The following is a 5,924-nucleotide window of genomic DNA, read 5'->3' on the forward strand; positions in this document are numbered from 1 at the left end:
GTCACAGGAGGCGGCAAGTACGACTTAAAGGACAGCACAAAGGCAAGGGAACACACCCGCAAGGCAACCCTACGGCCAGATCCACGATCTAGGCCCCGGATCCATAAGCTCGAATATTCGCTTAGGATACGGAACAATCCACGGACGCAGAGTGAAGATTTTCCACTGCTGCTCCACCCCATCCCCACGTCTCGCCAAGACACTCAAGCTTCACCACTTGAGCTCTTCGGAAGTTACCGAGAGAGCAAGATCCCGCCCTACCGACGGGTACACAAGGTGAGGAAAGTTCAGCAGAACACGGATCATCGGGGGACCCCCTCCGTTAGTCGGTGTCTGGGCGCAGTTGGTAAGTTGGATCTGGCAATCTCGCAGATTTTGCTGATCCCGCTACACCACAGTTGCCTCCCTTTTATTTCTTCCAGCCGAGTGTTGAACACTCGGTGATCTCGTAAAAGGCTTACCCGTGCCTGGTACCCTTCCGCTGTTGGGACCACGAGGATTCAAAACACCTGCTAGCTTTGCTCGTGCTAGTAGCGTGCTCTTATTTTACTGGTTGGCCTATATAAGTAGTTTACAAGGTCCAGTTTGTCCCGGTGCAAGGGCAGAACTGGGGTCTTCAGGTCCGCCCGAACGATCGTTTACTATCCTAGTAGACGTATTGTTGTGGGAACATCCTAACTACATCTGTAGCTAGAGTTCACGTGGGATTTCCAACACCACAACTGATGCCGCGACCCGGGAACAGATTGTGACCATTGTGAACTGTTTGTATGGCCTTCCAGTTTACGAGCTACCAAGAGAAGAAGAACAAGAAAAAGACAAGAAACATGGCGAAAGGACAACCGACGGTACCAGTTACGCCTGCCAAGTCTGGCGGGGCTCGCAACGAGAGTTCAAGCCCGGCTGCGCGCTTTGCAGCCGCCACCGAGCTTTCAGTGAGCTTCGACGACGAAGCGGACATCGGTCCTGACGCCCACGATTATGAAGATTACGAAGATAAAACGCCGGCTCCAGAGCCAGGCGCAGCGACGCCGGAGACGGCCACGCTATCATCGGGGCTGAGCGGGGCGACCAAGTCCCTTTCGAGGAACCTCGCCGACGAGCTCGATGGTGTTGCGGGACCGGAACCGGCCTATGATGATTATGACGATGGGACCGAGAGTTTTAAACCTCCGGTGGCGAGTGCAAAGCATTCAGCACTGCTGAAGGCGCCTCGCCCACCTATCAACGGTGATACACCAGCCGCCAAGCGCGTTTTCGACCGCGTACAAGCACGGATGCAGAATGATGAGTGGATGCAGCTGTTCAAGCCCATCCCCAAGAAAAAGGCCGACTGGCCTGCGCTTGCGCAGGAACTTCAATACCCAGTCAACTCGGTTTCGACTAGTCAAGTTGCCGAGGATTCAGTTTCGCTACTGTTGTCGCTGGGGTTCGAGAACGAGACGTACCCATCAACGATGTCGCTCCAGGATTGGAGTCCACATGAAGCCGGAGCTGCTCTCCAGAAATGGAAGAAGAAGCTTCGGAAGGCGTTTGGCGCCGTTGGCATCAATGCCGGAAAGCAGCCTGTGAGTCGACCGATGATTCAAGATGAAGATCCGTCTAAGATTCCACTGCCGCCGACGCCCCAACGACTCGTTCGTACTCCTCCGACCAAGCGTGGAGCTGAGCGTGGTGCCTTTGGCACTACCGAAGCTTCACCGTACTTTCAAGACTCGCACATGGTTACGCCACGTTCGGAGAGCCGTATGCAACGTATTTACGCAAGTAACGAGGGTTCGTTCGGTCGCCGAGGCGGTGCGCGAGCTCCCAAAGGTGGAACCGGACGTCGTCAAGTCGACAGCGATGGTTCGTCCAGTGACGATGACATTTTGGTGCGTACATTCGACGAGGAAGATCCTCAACTCGAGTTGATGCGTCAGATGAATGAGCTAGCGACGCTGAACGACGTGGACCCAACACCGAGGATTGAAATGGCTTCGCACCGACCGCTGGATCGCATCACGCCGTTCTCAGGCTCTCGCAACAAGAGCGAGAACTGTATGCAATGGCTCCGTGGGTTCGTCTATGAAATGACTGGAACCCACACAGATGCCGATAAATGGTGCATTCCATTTGAGCTAAGTCTCCGGGACGGAGCCATTCATTGGTTCCGTCAACTTCCGAAGAAGACGAAGCGCAAGTGGAAGCTGCTGAGCGATGCGTTCATCCGCTACTACTGCTCGCAGTTCACGCAGACGGCACTGTCGCGTTACTACTCCGCCAAGCGGGAACGAAATGAACATCTGTGCGACTACATAAACAGGCTGAGCGGCTACGCTCGGACCGCCCGTCTACACTTTGAGAAGAGTGGTCGCGACGCGAAAGAACACGTACAGCAGTTCCTGGCAACATGCGACGATGACAAACTAGCGGAGAGTCTCTACCACGCTCGAATCGCCGACATTCACGAGCTCGAAGAGATCGTCGAAGATGTTCTCAAGGGCAAGGAGAGAATGGCCAAGCGTGACAGTGAGTACCGATACTCTAAGAGTCGTGATACGCGACGCGACGATGGGTACGCCCGCAACAACCGGCGTGATGACCGTCGCCGCGATGACAACCGCAACAAACCAAGAGTGACACTCATTGAAGCCACGGTGGACGACCTACTAGCTGAATTAGAAGGTCGTGAAGCTGCTCAAGGAGGCAACGAGTATTCAAACGAAGATCCGAACGCTTACGACAATGTCCAAGATGAGTACAACGACTTTCAGCCCGATATTACGGATGGCGATTTCTCATTGGATGAAAACGACCGATACCTCGCTGCTGCAAACGAAAACGAGCGCCGTGCAGCTGCTGAAGGCACCTACGCACGTTCGGACAACCGCCAACCGCGTGGAAACACGCCTGATCCCGAGAATGGCTTCAATCAAGATCGCCGAAGTAGTGACCGTGGGTTCAATCAGGACCAACGCGGTCGACGTGACTTCAACCGCGACAACCGACGCCCACAGTACGGACCATGCGCGGTGTGCGGTGGCATGAGTCACTCCGCCCACTACTGTAACAAGCGATGCAAGTTCTGCAAGCAGCTCCACGATGCTGGACAATGCGAACTTTTCCGCAACTTCCAAGACCTTGCCAAATTCGTGCGCACCAAAGGCACGAAGGAGGAACTCCCGCCAGAGCTCAAGGCCGTCGTTCAAGAACGTCATTTAAACTAGGCAGCCCGCCAACTACAACTGGGTTGGTCCCTATCGGGCTGCCACAGTTAACCGAGCCTTCAATGGAAGCAGAGTGTATCTTTGCTTTCATGGGGCAGAGTGAATGGCCTGATAAATACGTAACAAGTGTGAACGCGACGGAAAATGAAAAGGAGAGGAGTAGAATCCTCGGTGGAGGTGTTGGAGAAATAATGGAGTGTGCTGATGCTGATGAGGGCACCAGCGAGGGTTCGCTCGGCTTGGTTTCGAGTGCAGCGCGAGACGAGCCCAAGGGTCACTCCAAGATTATGAAGTTGAACCCTGGCGAGAGACAGGGGTGGTGGTCGGCCAAGAAATTCGACCGACGGATCAGAATGAGAGCTCTGGTGCAAGGGGCAGTGAACGACCAGCGAACGAAGATCCTCCTCGACACGGGAGCGAACGTTAGTGTGATCACTGACGCCTTTGCCAAGAAGTTGCGACTCCGAGATGTACCTGATCACGGACGCCGCATTGACATTCAAGGAATCAACGAAGGCAAGGTGTCTACGACGCGACGAGCGTGCGTCAAGATTACGCTCGGATGGGAGATGGTGTACGAGTTTGAGATGTGGGTAATGGCGCATAGTGCAGGCGTCGACGTGGTACTCGGGACCGACTTTATGATCCCAGCTGGGATCCGGTTGGACCTGTTCCACGGCGCGGCGCAATTACCGCACGAAGTCCAAATCCCGCTGATAAAGACCAAGAACATGATCGACAGCGAAGAATACGGCTCCCATGTTAACGCCGGGCCACCCGAGCGGTTGGACATTCAAGCGCACGAGTGGCGAGAATATCGACTAGCGAAGCGTCAAGTCGGGCTGGAAGAACACGTACTGTGGGTTCGTCGAGCGAACAAGCTAATCCCGTCAGTGACGAGGTTTCGACGTGGACGGCCTCAGAGCATTCGATTGACCAACGTGTCTGATCGAACTGTGTACCTACCAGCACACGACTCGATCGCTATGTGGATTCCAGATAGGGATTTGCCACGAGGTGACGGCTATGTGCGTCTGGAGTCCAAGAAGTACCAAGACTGGCAAGTGTTGGCCTACGAAGGTTGTAGAGACCGCGGGCTCTTTCAGCGTGAATGCGAAATCTACGAACAGTGGCTTGCAACTCAGCCTTCAGCAGTTGATCGACCATACTACCCAGAACCCGGTGGGGTGCTAGCACGACCTCTAGAAGACTCGCTAGTGGATTCTAGTGATCGTCTGACATGTGCAGAGCGCTGGGCACTGATCCTGGAAGAACGTGAACGAGTGGAAGCCTGTCTGGCGTCTGGGGTGACAGCCGGGGATTCGGCCGACGGTCAGCCTTCCGCAGAACCTTTGGACACGTACACGACAACCCATGGCGGAGGCAATAACGCGAACGAAGCCTCGGTAGTGCGTACACACGAACTACCGAGACCGGTGAACGTGGTACATACGCCAACGAGTGTTAGTGTCCAGTCAGGGGTGACCACGAAAGCGACAAGCAACGGCACTGGATTGAATGGAGTCACCCGTTTTGACGAAGCTGTCCCGGCCTTGTGTGTCACCAAATCTGCGAACGAGCCACCGGTGGTTGATCCAGAGGATACAGGCATCGCGCAGAAGGTGTTGAGTACGGCACCGAGTATTCATTGCAAGATTGGTGCGAATTCTGAAATGTCAAGACAGCGGCAGAACGAGGAGCGGAACAAAAGTCAACAACCCAATATGTCGGCGGCCCACGCATTCAATATTGCGAACGACGACTCGGCAGGGGGCCCAGAGATGAGAAATCAGGATGGGAAGGAGATGGACCAGGTACCGACTGTTGAAATCAAAGCGGATGCCAATGTTGAGTCAAGGGAAGAATCCGTAGCGGCGTTGGACGGAACATACATATCGGTTGCTCGAGTGTTAACAACCGAGGGAAATGAAGCAACGGAGGATACGAGAAATGATTTCTACGAACACCCAGCTAACAACATTGGCTTGGACGACTACGCGAAGGAGCTGGCATTCCTGCCGGACCTGACCGAAGAGATTAACACGACAATTGACTACACTGCGCCTAATGTTGCTGATCCTGAGCTGTCGACAGAACGCCGAGAACGTCTAGTCGCGACGCTAAAGAACCACGAGCACATCCTGATTGCTAGTGGTAACGCACTGCCGCCGCCAGCCTACGGGGCGGTATGCGATATCGACACACAGGGGCACGCCCCAATTAAACAGCGTGCCCGGCGCGTGCCGCTACGATTTCTCGGCAAGCTGTACGAGCTGCTGCGCGCTTTATTGCGTGCAGGACTGATCGTCTTTTCAGACAGTCCATGGGCATCGCCGATCGTGATTGTGATGAAAAAGAACGGGCTGGACATCCGGCTCTGCATTGATTACAAGATGGTGAATGCTATCACCGCGATCATGGAGTATGCAATGCCGCTAGTCGACGACCTGTTAACAGATCTCGAGCGCTACCTATGGTTCTGCTCGCTGGATGCAGCAAGCGGCTTCTGGGCGGTCATGATGACCTTGCGAGCGCGTAAAGTGTCGGCGTTCGTCTGCGCACTAGGACATTTTGAGTGGTTACGCATGCCCTTTGGGTTAAAGAACGCGCCGATGATCTACCAGCGTATGATTGACAACGCACTCTGGGGGCTCGTTCAACCTAAAGGAGGTTGGTTTGAATACTCGGAGAGGATGCGTTTAGCTGAAGAACAGG

Source organism: Phytophthora infestans, genomic scaffold (genome assembly GCF_000142945.1).
Source record: "Phytophthora infestans T30-4 supercont1.142 genomic scaffold, whole genome shotgun sequence".
Taxonomy (NCBI): Eukaryota; Oomycota; class Peronosporomycetes; order Peronosporales; family Peronosporaceae; genus Phytophthora; species Phytophthora infestans.